A 21,827-nucleotide genomic window follows, 5' to 3' on the forward strand; every position below is an offset into this window, starting at 1 on the left:
AGTTCCAGAAAGATGTGTGTGGGAGGATAAGAATTCACAATTGCTGTGACAGATGAGTAAGTGCGTTTGTACAGTGCACACATGAACATGTAAATGTTGTGTAATTCTTGCATGTCGGAGTAGGAAAACAATAGAGGAAGCTCTCTGACCTCTGCACAGCATTTTAGTGGCAGAGGCATGTAGACAATAAATATTTCAGCAAGTGATTTCCAAATCTTCATTTTTTTTCACCTCACAACACACAATCTGTTTTTCAAAAAAAAAAAAAGCTGATGCAAAGCTTTTTTATATCAGAGCATGTCCCCGGAAAATATCCAGACACATTGTGCTTCATTTTTTCTTTTTTTTGCCAAAGAAACCTCAAGTGGAGAAAGTTGTGCTAGATTGAGCAAACTTTTACTCTTCACTCACAGCGGAAATACGAAAGGGAGGATATCACAAAGCGTTGAATACAGTGAGTCAGACTTTGGTTTAGAGAGCTTTGCCCCAGCAGTGTGATATCTGCACGGCACATATAGGCACACATGAGTGAGCACACACAAAAAGCACAGTCAAACGCAAGAGACACAAATCCGCAAACACACTAATGCAAACAGACATATACACACTCTCCCCTCCCCTGTTCTCTTACACACGCTGCAACACACAGTCAGGTAATCTCCCTGTGCACACTCAGCAATACACATTCTGTGTGTCTGTCTGTCCCTCTGTGAATCTGCCAGACTGCTTGTCCGTCGGTCCATCCATCAGTCATTGTCACTATTGTGTCCTTACATTGCCTCTTGCTTCTCCCCGCTCCCTTTTCTCGCTATCCTTCCCGCCCTGCATACCACATACCCACTGTCTCTCTGCCAATTAATGCACACAGGGCTGCATTGCAGTGAGGTTGGCGCGTGCCACGGCAGCAAGCACAGTACAGAGTCTACAGACATGCATGTACGTGCCAGCCGGGCCGAGCGAGAGGGAGAGGGAGAGGAGGAGAGGAGGGGAGGGAGGGAAAAAGAGGAAGAGGGAGGGGGGGAGAAAAAGAGCAAAGGAGAGTGAACAGAGAATATGTTGAGTCAGGCAGACAGGACGGCGGTGTGCCACACTGCACATATACACAGACACACAGCCGCATGTTCATGTAAATGTATGCACGGATGAATTTGATACAAATATGCATGTGCATTTCGGGGATGGGCACATGCATAAAAAGCGCAAACATCCACATGGAAATTTGCAACCTCCTTCTGCCTGCATTAAATATAGACTTTGCACATCCGTGATAAAAAAATATAAGGCATGAACTCCCTCAACTTGTTTGACTAACGAGTGATTATATATGTGGGTGTGTGTGCCTCTCCGCCACTTGTGTCCTCATTTCCTTCTGTGTTTGCATTACCATGTCAAAGTTTCTCACATACCAAGGCGTGCTTTTATAATCATCGTTATATACTAGGCTGTGACTTTTGGCACTGTATGTCAGGCATTTGTGTGTGTGTGTGTGTATGTGTGAGGGTGTGCGCACCGGTGTAGTTTGTGAGTCAAGATATGAGCTCTGAATGCTGTTCTGATTGCTGTTGTCTGCTTTGTTGGAATGTGTTACATCCATTTTAATCAAGGATTCATACCTACGCACAGTGTTATTAACTGTAGCAGCAGGTCCAGGCATATTTGAATAATATGAAGAAATGAAATGATTCGCCAGATGGCACACATGCATACACATACACACACACACACACACACACACACACACACACACGCACACACACACACATTTAATTACTAGTTATACTGTGGATATCCACCAAGTGACAATAGGGTAACATTCAAATATATGAAACAAAAGTCATGCGCAATTATGATTCATGTATTTGTTTTTTAGTACTTTATGAAACAGTTCACGTAAGTTGAATCTTAAAGTTGAGTTGGGGTCGCAGTAACTTTTATTCAAGATGCAGATATGAAAAAACTAATTGATCTAAACACACACTAAGAAGACAAATTTCGGAAAGTAATAACATAATTAATATCTAATTTAATCCACGAATAAATGCAAATTAAAAGATTTTTTTTTTTTTAAGCGAGCTAAATCGGAGCAGCTCCTTCCTCTCTTGCTTATGTTGCCTCTATATAATCTCAATATGAACAGTCCCCTCGTTATAAATATTCAGATCCTGCAGTTGTTCTCATGTCTAAAGTGTACCAGACAACAGATTCTATCCACGTTGAGACGGCAACGCTCCCTGGCAACAGTTCTACCAATCGGGACCGAGCGGGTGTCTGCCTGAGTCTGTCTGAGTATCATTATGGGATGTCGAGAGAGAGAGAGAGAAAGAGTGAGAGAGGTTGCTTATCACTGCTTATAATGCAACATCATTCTCTGTGTATAGACCCCGCTGGGTGAAGTTGTCTGCACATAGTCAGGATCAAAATCATCTTTTCTTTAAAAAAAAAAGAAAAAGAAAAAAAATCTCCCTATGATTCATGCAGTTATGTAACAAACAGACAACTATGAAATGATTTGTTGTGGGCTGAATATTGTCTGGTATCTTTCCACTTGTATTCACTCAATATGCAGCAATAATGTAACTCGTGGTCTGAGTAGGAGAAAAAAAAAAGGCTGAATTTCAGGTTTAACGAATGCCACAATGCTGTCTGTGACAATAGAAAAATGACAATGTGTAAATAAAGTTATGGAGAAAATCGCATACTTGGGCTGGATAAGGTGACCACAAACCTTTTGTCACAATTAATTTAACACACAGTATGTCATTTTTGCCACTGCAGGGTCTCTAAATTTAGACAGGGTTAGAAAAAAAAATACTGATGATGTTGTGAAGTTGTGTGGGATCATGGGAGATGTCTTAATTGTCAAACAACAACAGAGGAAAATCTATCTGACATGACTCAGGCAGAATTCATGTTAACAGATGAAATAATATTTTAAAAAAAATGTTCAAATAACTTTATAGTCACAATTATTTATGTTATGTCATTTCATTAATTCCAATGAAACAGCTGCAAGTAACGTCAGCCAACATAATGTTAACATGCTAACTTACCATTAGCAATAGACTACCCATAGTGCTAATGTAACTAACCTTATGTGGCAAATTCAACTGTGAGGTGGGCCAGCACAATCTTAAAAAAAGGAAAAGAATAATAAAAGTAATGATTATGAGCATGTTGAACATATTGTAAGATTATAACATTAATGTACGCATTAGGTCAGTGGCTGGCATGAGCCGCTTAGGTAGCATATTTTAGTAAACTGTACTGATATTGAAATATATGCATGAATTAGGTCTCAACTAGATAACTGTGTTACAAAGTGGCATGCAATCAATAAAAAAGTATGCTGTGTGGCAGAAAAAAACCTGTAATCCTGTTACGGAGTTTAATTCTGTGAGATTGTAGGATTACTCTCTTACTCTCTGACTATTTACATAAAGGGAGATATGACACCATTGATAGGCAATGAAATTAAATGCACCATTACCTTACATAAAATTACATTGAACATCGATGAGACATTGGAATAATGAAAGTACATAACTCAACAAAATCTATAGTAGGTCTAGTCATTTTAACACATTTTAATGCGTAAATGTTACTTATTACATCTTTTCCATGACTTTTCAAAGACCCTTTTTTTTCTTTTCCCACTTCGTCAGTGTTTTTCAAACTGATTCAAACTCTTTTTTCAACATAATTTCAGCTAGCAGGGAAAAACTGAAAGTGGGTAGAAATGAAGGAACGTATGTGTTGGCAAAGAAAACGCACACATCGACGATAATTACAGAAACCTTAATCAATAATCAATAATCAACTGCTATGGAATTGAGATTTGCCATCACGTTACATTTTGTGGAAGGTTATCCAAAAAAGATTACTGTATTTCTTTACACACAACAAAATTACAGGACTTTTCAGTTTTCAGTCATTTTTACTAATTCCATGACTTTTCTAGGTTTTCTATGGCTGTGTGAACCCTGAATGGACCGTCAATTGACTGATTTGTTGAACGTCTGGTTATAATTAACATTACCATGACAATTATTCTGAAGTCGCCTGCTAGCTTGTCACTGAAACCAACAATTGATATTTGCACAACAATAATGCTTTCTTACAGCAGAATTTTGACTTGTCATTGGAGGAAAAGTACAAATGTTACCAGTAACACTAATGATGGCTCTGTTCTATTCAAGTGCTCCAGTGAGAGTGACAGTTAGAAAGCATGCAGGATACAGGGATCCTAAAAATTAAGTAGTGATACTGAGATTGTTGAATCTCAGATGCTGAGATTGCTATTGGTTATTACTTTGGTTTCCAAAAAAAAAAAAAAAAAAAAGGGGGGGGGGGGGGGGGGGGGGGGGGGGGGGGGGGGGGTTGGGGGTTGGGGCTGTGCAGCACTTGCCACTAGATGGCAATATACCTGTGACCAATCGCACCTGAAGCACTTTTTGCACTTACTAAGGGTTTTTTTCTTTAAGTCTAAATTCTTGCTTGTGTTGTACGTCGCTTTGGATAAAAGCGTCTACTAAATGAAATTGTCGAATTGTAGAATTGTAGAAAATCAAAGATGCTAAATGTAATTCTGTCATAATTAATTTCATTATATTCACCTGTGTTGCTCCTACTGTAATTTGTCAAAATTACCTATGGCCTATGGAATCTTTTTTTTTTTTGACCTACCTGCCTGCCAACCATGAAAAGCAGACAGACAAAGTTCGTTAGGGCCTAACGCACGTAGAAGCAACGTAAGAAGAAATTATTACCTCATGTAGACTTTCTTCCCCTTCTTTTTCTCAGGAAACATGGACGGAAAAAAACAACAAAAAGAGAGTGAATATTGGACTTACAATAGCCATGTAGCCAGAAACACGACTTCAAATGAATGCTAGCGTTACTCTGAATCTGCTCGACATGGAAATAGGCAATTGCATGCTAACAAGCCCTTTCAACTAAAAGGTATTGTGCTCACAGCTTGTTTCTGGTTTTTAAATGGCTAAAAATGAAGCAGCGGGCGCACCACGAATAAACTGAGCATCAGTTCCACAAGGTAATTTAGAAAGAAACTGAAGTGATAACCCTGCCAGTTTTTGCAGCTATTCTCAATTTGATTTTATTTAATGAAGACAATCCATTTAGAAATTTGGACTGGTAAAAAATTCATAATTTTGGTTATTTGATAAATTTGGTTTATTGCCAAGACCTATCGCATGCTGTATTATTGCCTGCTGCTACTGTAATTAGTGGACACGGTTTATTTCCCCTAAAATCAAACTGTTAAAGGCTCAATCGTCATTTGTACAAAATGAACAAAAACACCCATCCATCCATTACCTTGTGCAGGAATAAGGAACACGCGTATACACAAATATATACATAAAAATGCAGCAGCTTTATCGAGAAAGACAGCACTGCAGCAAGTTAATGACTATCGCTTCTTACTGTTCTTATTGTACGTAACACTCTCGCAGCGGTTGGAGAAATTATTAAACACAAAGTTGTGACAAAAAACTCCTGCAACGGTGGGCTACCTGTCAGTTTAGCTTGTAAGTCGATGTGATTTGTGTGAGAGAAACCAGACAGTGGGAAAGACTGAGGAAGAGGCCGTCTGTGTGTATGCATTTGTGAGAGTATGTGTGTGTGTGTGTGTGTGTGTGTGTGTGTGTGTGTGTGTGTGTTTGTGTGTGTGTGTGTGTGTGTGATCCTCCTGAGGCAAAGGCATTGCTAATGAACTCCAAGTGGCTGTGGGAGGTAAACAAACAAACGGTAGCAGCGGCTACTACATCACACCAGTGACTAGGACATCGGGATTGCTGCACACACCCATCCACACAAACGTATCAACCCACGTACCCTTGAATATACATGATGGCTTTTGGGCATACAGTTGAAGAGCTGAAGAGATAGAGATAGAGGAGGGAGAAAAATTGAAAGGTCCACGAGGGGAGATTAAACTGAGAGAGGCGAAAAAGGAGGGGTGGAATAGAGGAGATAGACGAACAAAAGGAGAGAGGACAGATAGAGGGAGTGTGTGTGAAAGATGCAAATAGAAAAGAACAAGAGAGAAGTTGACAAAGCACAGTCACAGAGAGAAGTGAGTTAGAGAGGAACAGGGAAATCGCAGGCGGCAAGATACAGAAAGGTAACGCTTAAAAAGAGTTCTGGATGAAGAATTGTGGAGAAAAAAAAATCTGAATACCAAATAGCTAAATAGTCCTGGCTGGCTGTATCAATAATATTACTATTCAAAACTGAATCAGTGTCCCATAACTTGATATATGGTGTAATTTCATTTCAGACAGTTGCATTTTGTGTCTGCTTGTCATAGCAAGGCAACAGACGAAGCCAAGTGATATCAACAATCTGACACTTTGTTCTAATCAAAAGAGATTCCACCTCCACATTACTGACTCCAAAATGTCAACTCCACCAAAGAGGCTTCCCAAACTGGCATTTTCTTGGAAACAAAAATGACTGGGGAAAAGTGTAGAGAATACAGTATAACATGAGAACATCAGGAGAAAGTGTTTAAGGACAAAGACAGTTGGGTTTTTCGATAATACTAAGCTCATATTGCAGAACTGCGGGGGCCAGCAGGTCGTTCCAGTTTATAGCAACACATAAGTGTGACGTTAGAGCGGCAGGGAAACTGAGGCCCAGGACTCACGCAAGACTGAGATATTTCGAACAAACACTGACACAAGACCGAAAATTCCCCCAAAAGTTCCAACTTAAAGGGAAGCTACGCAAGAAGCACTGAAAGAAAAGGAGGAAAGAGAGAGTCCACCAACACAAGACACAATTCAGGAAGCATTGAATAAATGTGTGTATGTTAAGCAGCAGCATTTGTGTGTGTAACACAGTGATACAGCATACTGCACCATGACTGCCATGTGATATCTCTTTTTTTGGGACAGTTTCTTACTTAAATCCTATACATTGGCATTGGCCTCCTGCTGCCATGTGACTGGTGGGTTTCTAAAGCGTAACATAGAAATGTACAATTTTCATAAGCCTGAGGGCCCTAATTTCATGCTAGTGCACACTTATCTTCTGCAAGCAAAGTTTCTGTCTTGATGGGCTCAGGCAGATTTTTTCCTACCACCTTTGCCTGTTTGGTCATGGCCTTATTTGAAAACAAATGGTCAAACTGATATTGGGGTTACTTTTGGTAAGCACATTTAAGTACAGTTTGACTGCAAAGTTAGGGGGTGTATAAAAATTACTGTCTATTAAAAAAGGGGGAGGGTTATACAGTTTTTCTTATCCTACCTTTATGAAATTAGGGTTTATTGCAAAGCTGTTCTAGACTCAATTAATTCGGTGTACATAAAATGCCTGCCCACAGAAGTAACTTGGCCCCTGAAAAGGGCCAGTGAATGGGCCCCCAGGGCCCCTAGGAGTGCGCCAGGCTTTGAAGCCAATTTTTGTAGAGGTCAAACAGTAGAATTACAACTTCCTCCATTCTGCCATGTGGCCCCAGAAGACTTTCCCCTTGCATTTACATAGAGAAAGAGATGACTGTAAATCAGTGGACACATTTTTTGAGGCACAACCCCCACAAAATGATTCACAACTGAATTTGATCCATTCAGTCTGATAATATTTGGAAAGTCTAGAAGAGCTGCAAGATTAAATGATTTTATGCCCACTGAAGTTAGCTGAGCATTAAAGTCTGCTCTATGGGTTTAACCCTTTGAAACCTGGATCAACATCACTTTTCTTGTGCTGCATTCAGAACCTTTCACATGTATTAAGTAAAATAAATATATACAAATACTAAAAGCAAATATAAGTCAATCTTTGAAACCTGAGCAACTTGGCAAGAAGTGAAGAGAACAATATTTATAATTATCATAATTATATTAGGTTTTTTTGCAGTCTTTTTTTCACTTTATTGCTTTGTTTTTATATATATATATTTACTTTCCTGTTTTTTTGTTGTTGTTTGTTTGAAAGGGGGTTATGTTTTGATTTTTGATCATTTTCAGGTAATTTTCTTTTACTTTTTACTAACTTCTAGGTCAAGTTACTCATTACTCTCTTCCCATGTATTTGAGAGAAATCAAGCCATTTTGCCCAGGTTTCAAAGGGTTAAATGATGCGGAAGCAGTACCCATTATCCGGGCAACTTTCTTTGCAGCTGTTGAACTAATTTTGTTTCATGTGCCACTGAGCAACTTTCATAGGAATGAAGGGGGTTCTGCCACAAACACTGTATCCAGACATCTTTACATATCCATGACTGATACCATTCGCTGAAGAGTTTTCATTACAAAACAGGCTACATTTTTTCTAAAGCAGCAATACATGCATAGAATTTTTATTTATTCAAATAAGTAATGGCGAATATTTTGGTTCAAAATAAAATGTCACTATTATTTCTTATTTTTGGGAAAAACAGTGTTCACAGCTGCCCCCCATGGGCCGCACAAAGCCCCCCGTCCCCCGCCCCCTTTCTCCCTTTATGGGCAGCCCTGCTTAAGTGTTAACAGTGTGAATGAGAGTTATCAAACTTTTCCACAGTAAAAAGTTAGGTGTGTAAGAACAGACAACTTTTCATCTCGAGGAAAATGAACTCCAGTTGAAACAAGCAATTTGCCCCTGGCATCACAGTAGGGGTGTTGAACTCTTGCCTTGTGACTCTGTTTTGACAAGGACATCAGTTTAGTCTCTGGAGAAGCTTTTGTGGCATCTTGAATGTGCTCCCTCATTTCTAAACTGTGATTGTGCCATGGCAGGGAGTATACAGGTTCAAGAAGGAGCTAATTGGCTGTAGTTGATGCCTGCCTTTTGAGCTACTCGATAATTTATTCTTGCAAGTACAATTACAAAGCAGGTGTGTCACTGCTGGCCCAGCGCTCCTGGCCACAAGACATCTGATACTCCAGTTCGCTAAAATGCAGCCGTTTTGTGCATTTGCTTGCACTTTGTTTGAAAAGCACAGGGCCCTAAAACCCCAATGATATCTTTTCTAGCATGACCTTCATCTGGGGACAACAAGGGCCATGAGACGGCCTGCTGAGTGTCACTGACTGTCACACAAGGACTACAATTAGGTTAGATTTCACAGGAGGTCTGTATGTTTGCGAGTGCATGTGTATCAGTGGTGACACACTGAACGCATTTGTTCCAAATATGATTTGATTTGCGTGATGCACAAGACACTGAAAAATGGAGGAAATAGGATGAATCAGCATGAAATGAAAGCATATCAGTGGTGATACTGTACACGCAAACTATACAGAAAAAAGACACCGAGTGAAAATAGTGGGTGACAACAAATTTTCATTGTACATGCTGTATTTCATTATTAATCTGTCTACTGAAATTGACTTTTAATTAGAAACAACAATAAAAATTTGGTGTTTAATGTTTTTTCATTTATCAATAACATAAATGTCCTACTTAAAGGTGCCCGTTTGAAAAAAAAAAAGTTCAGTGTTACTCAACATAACACACTGTGTGAACCTTTGAAGGCTGATAAACTAATTGACTGCGCTTTTTCAAAACAAGTTTCAAATCTTCAGTTGTTTACATCCATGCTTGCTAGCTTGTAGTTTTCTTCTTCATTGCCTTGGTTGGCACACTGCCATGTTTGCTCAGTTGAATAGTGTAAAACCAGCAAAGAGTGGGGATTGGATCGGCCTTGGATTGCATGTTCGTACTCGACTGTGTGAATGGTACAAGCAAAACAGGGACCCACTCATAAAAACATTGCTCCATAATGCTAGTAGTCAAAAACTCTGAAGGGTACCTTTAAAGGCATTTCTGAAGAGGCCTGAACTATGCTCTATACTTTCTTCAAAGCCAGACTCTATGGAAGCCATAAGCGGCCATATATTAATTCAAAAATATTTTAGAGTAGAAAGCATAAACGCACAATAAAAACGCCATATCTACATTAACGTCCAAGGCATCCATCTGTCTACATGGCATGATATATCACTTGACGAAAATTTCAGGCCTATCACATTTAATTTGCTATCTCGAAATCTCAAATTAATTATGTCGTTATCTCAAGAAAACACAATTTCATTATCTTGAGATCTCAAGAAAATTATCCTGTTATCTCGGGAAGATGGAGGAAAAAAATTTTACGAATGTATGACCGCTTAGGGCTTCCATAAGACTCCAATGACAAAATCAGTCTTCTAGTACGCTGAACAAAGGGGTTGCTAGTCTACCACTACCTTGATTGTTTAGTTCGTTTGTGTTGTTGAGCTGCTTTGGTGTTTTAAAGGAATAGTTTGGACATAAACACAACAATCAAGGGGTAGACCAGCAGCTCCCGTGTTCAGTGAGGTAAAATTACCTTTTTTTCCCATGGAGTCTGTTGGCTTTGAAGAGAGTGGTATAACCTCAGTTCCTGTTGGAAAGGGCTGTTGACAGCAAAAAATGGTAAAAATATTCTAAATATGGAACTAATTTTTAGCGACGTTTTAGGGAGGGCTTTTGGGGAATAAGGCCCATTATACAGCTTGCTCAACCTGTGTGGCAGTACTTGTGTCTGTTTCTCACAAGAAAAGGCACGCCAACCGCCATCTGCTGTGGGTAATACACTGATTACAGACAAGTGGCTCTACACCACTTACAAAAAATTAATTCTATGGGCAACATTTTAAATTTTTATGTGTTTACCATACCTATCCTTCTTCCTATCCTCTCTCTCACTTCATGTCTATTGTCTGCACATGTGGTCGGTGGATGTTTATCTTTATATCAGCATTGGGATTTTTGTCTATATAGGTTCTTAGTCATCCAGGTCAAATGCTATCTAGAAGCTATAGCAAGTTAGATGTGCTGTTTTCGACTCATCCAAGGAACTTCTACTGACTGGTGGGGAGTTCCTGACATTATGACCTCAAACAGCTTTATGTTTGCTGGTGATGGTGGTGGCGGTGGTGGTGGTGGATTCGAGCCAACAACAGGAACAAATGCATTTGTATAAAATGTGGTTTCAAACAGTAGCTGAGTGTTCTGCAGAAGTGTTTTAAAAAACTGAGCAGAGATGGTGAGTTATTTATCAATTCCACATAACTGACTGACTGTCACTGCGCTTTAATAGGTGTGTTTGGTATATATTTTTTCATACCTTCATATCGTCCTGGAATTTCAGTTTCAATGTCTTTATCTTTCACAGACATTAGGAAATACAAATTTATTCATTTAACTGTATTTCAAAATAGAAGTCATCTGATAACGTTTCTGTCATCAGAATCCCTTCAGTTGTCAACACAAGGCATTTTACTGTGCAATATTTGCAGGACTGTGTTGTTAACAATGCGGTGGCTCGCACAGCTTCATAAATGAGTGGAGTATGTGCTTTTAACTGTGGAAATACAGTAGCTGTAACTGTAGGCAGCTCTGCAGTAGCCCTGTCACAACAAACGCTGCCAAGTGCTCACGCATGCAGTGTGGCCAGGGCGAAAAAGAGCCTCAAAACAGCCTCTCCAGTATAAAGTTAATCGACAGATGAGGTTACGTATTTTTGAGGGTATTTAAAATCACGCTGTCAGGATTTCTAAATACCCTGGTATACCATAAAACCGTGATACCTCCCATTACATGCCTATACTTTAACAGAGATTTTGGGAGTTTGAAAGAAGGCCTTTGATAAAATAAATAGGTTTTATGAGCTATCCAGAAAAAATATTGGAAATATAGCATACATTGTTAGGAGGGCTGGTACCGAAATCCTATCTTTGTAGTTACTGAGGCACAGCTCCATCCATGAGACTAAAAGGCTTTGCAAGATCTAGACTTTTCTGATTTCAGTGACAAAAAAAACCTCTCTATGTCAGCCATTAGGTTGTTACCTGCTGCAACGCAATCTCAATGAATAGGTCTATAGGTATTCACGTGTTGGAAGAATGTGACATGTTATGTCAGTGCATCCAAGAACAATTAAAAATGGTGGATAACAGCTGCAGCGAGAGTGTCAATCAAACAGGGGCCAGGTGAGGTGAGAGGAATTTAAAAAGCATAAAATGAGGTTGTGCTCTGACAGGATTGTGACACCTTTAAGTGTGAAAGCAGTGTTTAATTTCTCCCCAGCAAAGCCGCCTCTTTTTTTTTTTTTACCCTCATGAGGCATCTCTCTGGATGAAAAATAAATTTGGGATTCTAGCAGGAGAGGGCATTATGACAAAAAAAAAATGTTTCAAACTTGACAAACTGTACGTTAAAGTTTCCACACAGCAAAGAATGAGTGACAGGAAGAATGAGTGACACAGAAGTAGAGTGAGAAGGTAGATATGGCGAGCATGAACATGCCATTTTGATCACCCCGCGCTGTCGTTTCTGTGCTGAATGTTCTGCAGTGACACATGCGTGACATCAGAGCAGCCCAACATGACCGCCAGAGGAGCCCGGTGCAATGCAAAAATGAGGACACATCTTTCAGCATCAGTGCCCCACTGTCTACAGACTGGCATACACAAACACACACCCACACAAAGACATACACAGAGAGCAGCGCCCACGTTGACTGAGTGCCCCATGTACATTTTTTTCAATTAGAGCAGACAGAATGCTTTAATTCATCCTCTTGCATGCAAAAGAAAAAAGTAAACAGTGGGGGGAACGAAATGCTGTTTGATATGATCGGGGTAGGTGAATCAAAAGAACGTCTCATGATGACATGCAGCATTTCCCATGACAAAAACCCTGATGTTATCTAAGTGCTGTAGTGTATCATGTTTGCTGAAGTGCACAGCAATATGTACACATTTATTTTAAGTACATACACCCTCCCCCCAACAGACCCCCCCATCCACATACACACACATTGCTGTGACCTAAGAGTCTTGCAGTCAGCACCACACCAAGCTAGCACACATGTGCTCAAATGACATGCCACCTTGGTTAACCTCGTCACACTGGTGAAACACTGAAGAGGGCCTGAGCTGACCTATGCGAGCAGAGCCGTTTATCTCTTGAGTAAACAACACGGACAAAGGAAGAACCCACACACGGCAGGAAAATCCCACGCATTATTCACAGTTATATGTACATACTGTATAGATGTGAGTCAGTTGAGGATGAGTAAATCATTATTGCTAAAACATGTAATAGTTCCAACAAAATGAGTAAAAGCTTATGACACAGATATCTTTGGTGTTCCTAGGAGCTGATTTGTTGCAATTCCTACTCGTGTGACTGTTAGTGCCTGCTGTTAAGTGATCCTGTACAAAGATATATAATAGTCTTCCCTGAGGAGATAACGTCATGAAAACATAGATCAAGATCAGGATGTTTTTATTACTTTTAAGGTCAGGTCATTTTTATTTGTTGATGAACTGAAGATATAAAACAATGCGGCCTGTAGTGTTTTTCATGTAGCTGCAAATTTACCAGTTAAAATATATAAATAATTTTTTTCCCTGTTAGAACAAAAGTTCTAAATTTGGGGAAATATGCATATTTGCTGTCAAAAGTTTGATGAGAATATTGATACAAATATGACATTACTGCCAGCAGCCAGGTGGCTTATGTAAGAACAGGGAATGGAAACCAAGCTGCTATAAGCACTGGTCTTTGATACCAATTTGAAATATTGACAGAATGTGAATCAGAATCAGACGTCATTTAAGTCCAGTGTGTGGACCCATGCAAAAAAACAAAGCAGAACCATCTTATAGCCGCTTTATAATGTACAGAGAGATATGATAGCGATATCAATCTTCTCATCTAACTCTCGGCAATAAAAAAACACCAAACAAATAAGCACACATACGTCAATGGATAATAAAGTTAATTGTTGCCATCATAATAACCATGAACAAATTACAATTCTGGCTTTTAAAACATGTTACAAACCAATAATGTCAGGGAAGAATTTCAAGTGGCTTTCACCTTCTGCCAGGCAAACAATTGTAATGAAAGCATCAGGCAGGTAATGCTGTGATTTAACAGTAATTGCTAACGCATGTTAGCTGGGGAAATGGTGCGGCTGAGGGAGGTGGGGGGGCTGTGTAGTGAAAACTACCCGCCTCAGATTCCTGTCTTTTTCCACTGGCTCCTACCAGCATTCTGCCAGGCTGTAAGGACATGAAGAGTGCATACAGGACAGGTCATCACCGCAGAGCAGGGGTCAGCCTGTTTGCTTCCCTATTACCTTATGAACTAATTAGCAAGCATTGTTTACTGGCACGAGTCTTGAGAGAGGCTTTAAGTTTGCAGCAAAATTATGTACAGCAGACAGCAAAAGAGCATGGAAAATTGAGGTGGGCTGCGAGGATAAATGCCATCCACAGTGCTCGTTCTCTCTGTCTGTGTGAGTGTGTGCGTCTGCATGATTCTGTGGGGTTTATTTATGTGTTTGTGAACGTGTGTGTTTGTGCATGTCTGCGTGCGTCATCCCCCGAATTATAGGTTTGACTTTCACAGTAAGTCTAATGTCCCCTTGCTGAAACTCGAAGGATCCGAGAAAATGTATCAGGCTACTGTATTCAGTTACAATGATGCCTTTGCAAAGACAGGGGTAGTTAAAAAGTTGATTTAAGCTCACACATTCTTCCCTAGAGATATGTATTTAAGTGAATGCAAGTGACTTCTTGGATGTGAGCTCTGTCGTACTATAAATTAAATACAGAAGTTCAACCAAGGTTCCCAGAACTGGCAATCAAATGCCAGGTAATACTAAGAGTGATTACAGTCAGTACAAACAAGTTGGATTTTTTTTAAGCTTTTCAGACCCGCCCTTAATGCACAGAGCAATAACAACAGAAATGAGCTCTCTATAAGGCGACATAACCTTCATGAATTTTTTATGTGCTGATGCCACAAATACCATAAAATGAGGCAAAATAGCTTCGCCTATGAAGTGTTATTGTGCAAAATCGAATTTTCCATCCACTTTGAGAATTCAATCTCATGACTGTATCAGAAACACATCCTCGTCATACTTCTCAGCACTCTGTAATTGTCTGCTACGGCTACGTGCTCCTATTCATGCTGAAAAAATACTTGGAACAATCAAATGTGCACATGCTCCCTTTCTTTTCTTTTTTTTGCTCGGGCACAAATGCACACACATGCACACAGACACACACTCGCACAGCACAGGCACGACATTCATGCCATGTGATCTTGCTAGGCATTATGCCAACGGCCAAACATGTCACTTACCAGAAATCTCTGAGACAGAGAGAGAGAGAAAGTGAGAGAGAGGGAGAAAAAGAAAAAAGAGAAAGAGAAAGAGAGAGAGGTTCTGCACATTTGTCAGTTTGTGCGAGCTCCTTGTCAAGTGTAAATACAGTACATACACAGGGAACATGAGATTTAGCTGCTACAGTTATCTGCAATGTAGTGCGGTGTGGGGGCAGTCGATTCTGAGAAAAAGGGAGCCACGTGATCTTTGAGATCTAATGTGGAATTGTTCTGAGGAACATGCCATGTTTACTGTTCATTGTCTAAATTCTTGGAAGGCTTCCTGAAAAGCACACAGCGAGCCAAAGCAGCCCAAATCAGTTACATTTCAAGATTCCTAATGGCTTTTGCTGATCCTCTCTTTCTCTCACTTGCTCCCTCATTATTTCGCTGTATTTCAACATAAATGGATTGTACCTGTGTGTTTGCACACAGAATATGAAAATAAAAAAGAAAATGTGTACTTTGTGGAAGCAGAAACTAAGATTCATAGCTAAATTATTGTCTATTTGGACTACAAACCACTGGAGCAAAGAGATATTCATTTTAAGGGTGCATAAATAAACAGAAAAAGCCACATATATTTTCCCTATGTTTTATCTTATCCTCAAATCTGTGGTTTCCTAGAGGGAGGTTGAAAATACAAGGGACTGACAAAAGATAGTAGCAAAATCCAAGAGAAAAAGTTCTGCTAAATTGCCTATTAAATGAGTAGTGAATTTGAGGAACTGCCCAACCCTCTTCTGTGGCTTTAGCAATCACCTTTTACGCCATGCACATCTTGTTTGGCTGAAAACTAAGTGTCATCCAGGGTAAATCTTTTCTTGCCAACTTTATTGATTATGTCTTACACACACTGTATACATCATCAAAGACTGATTTCTCTTTTTTGATTATTTTCCCTCTTCTTACCCAAACATTTTTTACTATTGATTTAATGAAGTTACCTGCTGGGTAGCCTCTGTATATCAGTTAGACAGAGCAGGGGAACATTGATCATTTGGACGTAATTTAGTTTATCTAAGTTAATTTATCTTTTAGCAGTGCTGCCAGATTCACCTGTTTAGCAGTCAATCTGATTTGATGTGACTCCCAACTGAATTTTGGCTTTGATAAGAAAATATGTAGACAAGGCAAGGTCACTGAGGCCTCTAACTTTGTTTTCTGCATTTCAGAAGTCGATGATTTATACTCCTAACCTACACATGGAGTTGAGTGGATACCTTCCCATGATATCTTTTAAACCCTTTGATTGGCACACATTTAATGAATAGTTCACCCCACAAATGACCATTTGTAAATTAATTATTCAACCAGTGTATTGCTGAATTTGTGAAGAAAACTTTGTTTTTCTCTCATGGCTCACATGGAGAATATTCTTGATCAATTGAATTCATGGGGTGCACGAGTAACTAAAGCTAAATTATATTAAAATATCCCTTCACAACCTTTCACACAACTTGTGCAGTATAATCCAAATCTCATTTATCCAGTCGCATGCTAAGTGCTCTCCAAACAGACAGCCCTTTCTGAGAGGGCAGTGGGCTAAAACTGAAACCTAACTTTGCTCTCTTCAAAGCCAAAACCTCATTGAAAAAAAAAAACTGTAATTTTATCTCACTAAACACAGGAGTTGTTGGTCCACTGGTGCCTTGTTTAGTTTGTTAATTTGTGTTATTGTACGACTTTGATGAATCTGTATTCACCCTTTAAAACACAAAAACGGCACAATAACAAACAAACTAACTGACTGAGGCAGTGGTAGACAAGCAGCTCCCATGTTCAGTGAGGTATAATTACTTTTTTTTGTCAATGGAGTCTGGCATACAAGAGACTATAGATAAGTGTCACTTTCTGTTCAGTTTCCCGTTAAATAGGACTGTCTGTTTGGGAAGTACTGAGCATACAATTTAATAAATTAGACTTGAATTATACTACGAGTTGTATACGAGTTTTTAAATAGATATTTTGATACAGTTTTGCTGCTATCAAACATGGACCCCTATGGCTTTAATTCATCAAGAATTTTTCCTGTTTTGGATTTTTTGGCTCATTGTGGAGGCATGAGATAAATTTTTCATCGAAATTCAACATAAGACACGGTGAGATATTGATCAACAAATGGTCATTTGGGGGATTTCTTTAAATGGTCAAGTATGTAGGTTTCAATGGCATTTCGCAGTGAAATTGCAGAACTGAAACTTCTTCGATGTGTCAAGTGTGTAAGAGATCTATAGTAGCCAATACAAATAAAGATATTGCTCTATCTAGAGCTAGTGTTTGGTTTGTCCATTCTGGGCTACTCCAGAACAACATGGCGGATGCCTTGGGAGACAAACTGTAGATATAAATTGCTCATTTTAAGGTGACAGAAACACAACAATTCTTATTTCCAAGTGAGTGTAAACAAATGAAAACATAGTTATGCCATTTATATTAATAGAAGCCCCTAAATCTTAGTCACTGGACTTTTAATGTCATCTCAGATTGATGTACTTGCCAGGCATTTACACTAAACTACTCTCATACTGAATCACTATCACCACACTAGAAAGAGAACCACACTATCCCCCTTACCTTCCTGTCTCTCTGGCACATTAAATAGTTAATGAGTCATGTGTAAAATGCCACAACAGGAAAAACTACATGACAAAACATTTGCATGTTAGCCACACAGTGCCAATGCCATACAGACCTGGAAATGGTTAAGTATAATTTGCAATCAGATTTTAATCGCTGCCACTTTAAGGGAAAACCACCTTGACACCTACACAACTAATTAGAAACTACAGCATGCTGGGATGCAGACCAACTGATCTGTCCAGAAAATGTGGATAAAATTAGAATCAGCACATATAAAATTCACATTACTAACTGTACTGACATTACATTCAGTTAAAAGACACCTCTTCACAGTTAACCTTAACTGTTTGAAATTCATTTCCATTAACAGCAACCAACAAGCCTGAACACACCACCAGCAGCTCTGTGCTACACAGAAGATACAAGAATGTATGAGATTATGATGTATGACTAGTGCCCTGTATCGCATACCATCAGCAGTGACTCATTACTGTCTCAGGAAAGGAAAATCAAACACACATAAACACACTCCCCGCATGAGTATGCACGCATATACAGTACAGTGCTGAGGAGTTCACCAAGCATGAGGACACATACAGTGCAAAAGAAGCAGCACTGGGACAAAAACTCGATTTTTAAATGTATTTTGGATCAATAAATGTCTTCTAAGTGTGTTATTGTTGTCCTCAAATATTTGCTGTCTAAAAGTGGAAATCACCTTAGGTTAATATTACTTTGTTTCTCTTATAATAGGATTTTTTTTATAGAAGTTGTAACCTGAATATGCTCCTTTTTTTAAGTTTATCTTTCCTTGTGTTGAGGCAACATCGACTCGTGTTCATATATGGGTCTAACAAGAGATGGGGCAAGACTCAAAATGAGGCAAGTCTCTCATCGACTTTGTACTTTCTCCCTGTTTAACCCTCCTTTGTCGGTATCTGCATCAGTTCTATTTGAAACTGTGTTGTCGTTCTCTCTCCTTGACACTCCCCACTTGTACACAGCCCCGGGCCCCCTTGTGGAATGCTGTATAATGTGAGGCCTATGGAGGAAGGGCATCCCGGGACACGGCGAGAGCACTCTCTCACACACACACACGCTAACACACTCACCGACACACGCAAACACGCACTCGCAGACAAATACAGCTGTTGAGAGCCATCACAACCCTTTGGCAGAAGTCCAGGTCAAAGACGAGTGGTGTTGGAAGGCCTCCGTTTAGAAAGAAAGAGAAAAAATAAAGTCCTACATTTTCCATGTATGTTGTGTTGCACACTAACTGAAGATAGAAACTTGGCAACACACTTTACCCCGAACTGATTTCCAAGTATTGAGGGGAGGGACATCATAAACTACCTGGATAAAAGCTGTCTTGCCTTAGGGCTGGCAGGTATGGATTCACACTGTTATCCAAAAGAGAAGAATAATACATCTTGTTATCCCCCGTGATATTTCTACATGGAAGAAACAGAAACAGATGGGCACTAAAATGCTCAAACACTCTGAAGTGGGATTCAAAACTGTAAAATGGTGAGGGAACGCTGCACACTTCACACTAAATGATTCATATGACTCTATAAGGCAAGCTGTCGTTTTAACGTCCAACCTGTGCGACACCTGTCGGAGACCGGGATGCCACAGACACTGTAAGTGACACACTCATTCTGAGTTGTTGCCACATGTCAGATAAAAATGTCGACCATAACCTGCAAATATTTGGGATTTTTTTTTCATAGTCATCTTGAGAACAAACAGAATAAGAATGAGATGAGGGTGATAGAGAGAAGGAGCACATGTGAGAGGGAAGGAAAGTGACAGGAAATGAAGAAAATTGCCACAAGCTACATGCCGGCTAGCCACACACACACACACACACACACACACACACACACACACACACTGCACCCATGTATACACACAGAAGAAAGGGGGAGGTATTGCATGTATAGTCAGATGACTCCTGCAGGGTTCAGCCAAGGTAAACAGAGCCACAACGGACAGACCTGACACTACAGCAGGCAACAGTAAAGTGTATCCTCAAAACCTGTTTACTATTTTTAAATGTAATAGTAATGTTGCAATCACTCTGACTTTGCTAAACTTATTTAACAAACTAAATTACTCCACCCCCCTTTTTTTCAATGTTTTTAATCCACTTTGGTTCACAAACAGCCTAAATGTTTTATACCCTGTATCATTTTTTAAATTATATATATATATATTATATTATGTATAGACACTATTTCACTTGCACTAAGGCATTTTTTTTTTAGACAAAACCATAATTTAAATAAGAATCTTAAATTAGCAGTGCTGGCAATTCAATGCAAGGACAATTCTTACAATTTAGGATTTGAGAAGCCAGCTGCTATATTTTACTCATTACTCCACTTGTGAAATAATGACCCCATACAACCCCAGCAGCTTCAATAGCTTTGTGTAAAGCACTCCTTGGCGCAATCATGCAACGTATAGCACTACAATGGATGCATTATGGGTGGAGATTTTTTGTGTGTGAGTGTTTTGTTTCATCGTGACGCAAAACCGATAATATCGTACCACTTTCTCCACTCTTAAAAACTACTGGCAACACTATCTCCTGCGTTTAAAAGTGGTGCCCACCATTATAATTAAACTACAATGATATTCGGACTACAAATACTATCAGTCTGCGGCGCGTGGTCCAACCTATCATCCTCCGCGTGAAACCTTTCACATTTCACGATGAAAGTTTGAGACTCTAAACTTGCTCTTATCAAAATTAACTCTCGTGCTGTCACATTTTCTAGACTGATCAGCTGCCTATTGTGCCCTTTAAAGAAGGCGAAGAATGGGGAATAATGCATGGTAAAAACCTATGCGTCACACAAATCAGGCAACGTAAACCTCAAGCCAAGACAGAAGGGGAGATATTTACCCGATGTATGTCGCTATTCCATAAACCGCGGCTGTCAGCTGGCGCAGATGTGGCAGGCTTTCTCTTCGGATAACCTATAAAGTTTGCGGGGTGTTTGAAAGAAAAAAAAAAAAAGAAGAAAAAACAGGCCCCGGTTTCCCCCTCGTCCGCTGGCTCACTCTATCACTCCAGTCCTATCTTGGCTGCTCGTCCCCCATCTCTCTATCCCACTCTCTCTTTCTCTCTTCTATCCCTTTGCAGGAAGTGAACGGCGCTCACATGAACAGTGCGAGCAGCCTGACATCATGCACCGCTCCGTAAAGAGTTTCTTTTTAAAGACGCAGACATTTTAGTTGCCAGGTTTACTGTAGGTACACTGTCCTACTGTAGTCTACGCGGCAAATGGACTGTCAGCAGTGTGCGCTCATATCGTGCGCCTTTACGGACACACGAACTCGGTGCACTCTGCAGGCTTAAAGGTGCAGACAGCTACTGGAGCAAAGCCGCAGGGCGAGTCAGGCCATCACTAGCACTGTGTGTCATATATTCTCGAAAGACAACTTATTGAAGCATATTTGCAGCTGTGTGGCACACAGGGGTGTTTTGTTGAGGTCCTAAAGTAAATTTACATGTGCGGTTACCTCACGTGTCCCTATGTGATGACAGCTCAGGCTGCGTGATGCGCATGTGTGCTGTTCTGCTAAATTATAAGCGCCAACTGCTGGCGGTGTGACCTCAAGTCAACTTTTCTTTACTGCAGGCATGCGATATCACAGTGCCACAGCCCACTAAATCACTGCTACAAGGGCTACTGTACTTCAGGGTGGCAGGATGGGCTTACTTTTGTTCCCTCCTTTTTTTTTTTTTTTTTTTTTTTTTTTTTTAACTTTTTATAACAATTATGAGGCAATACAAAAAATACAAATGAAAAAAAAAAAATACACAAGTAGGTACAAACAATACAGACAAAAATAAAATACAATAAAAGAGAAACAAGCATGAGCACACAAGGATTTAAGAAACAAGAAGACTTTATTAATCCCACACAGGGGAATTTCACATTAAGAGTCAGAAACAGAGGGAAAATGCAAAGAAAAAAGGTGATTAAATGGAAAAAACAAACAATCCCCCCAACAATATTACAAATACAAATAAGAGAAAATAAGATAATATAAAATCTCTATACACTACATAC

General features: G+C 39.6%; 1 protein-coding gene across 3 annotated transcripts in view; it reads right to left on the reverse strand.

Moving 5' to 3' along the window:
* LOC121959476 (nucleus accumbens-associated protein 2) overlaps positions 1-21,029 on the reverse strand; it is a 34,966-nt gene extending 13,937 nt beyond the window's left edge. The window contains exons 1-3 of one of the 3 annotated variants that reach the window (XM_042508761.1): positions 20,654-21,029; positions 4,767-4,789; positions 3,090-3,129 (exon numbers count right to left, since the gene is read on the reverse strand). The gene's annotated coding sequence lies outside the window, so the exon portion shown is untranslated. The remainder of the gene's footprint in view (positions 1-3,089; positions 3,130-4,766; positions 4,790-20,653) is intronic. The other 2 variants (XM_042508760.1, XM_042508758.1) reach the window with 2 other exon arrangements.
* Positions 21,030-21,827: the final 798 nt, after the last annotated feature.

This window comes from Plectropomus leopardus, chromosome 20 (assembly GCF_008729295.1).
Source record: "Plectropomus leopardus isolate mb chromosome 20, YSFRI_Pleo_2.0, whole genome shotgun sequence".
Classification (NCBI taxonomy): domain Eukaryota; kingdom Metazoa; phylum Chordata; class Actinopteri; order Perciformes; family Serranidae; genus Plectropomus; species Plectropomus leopardus.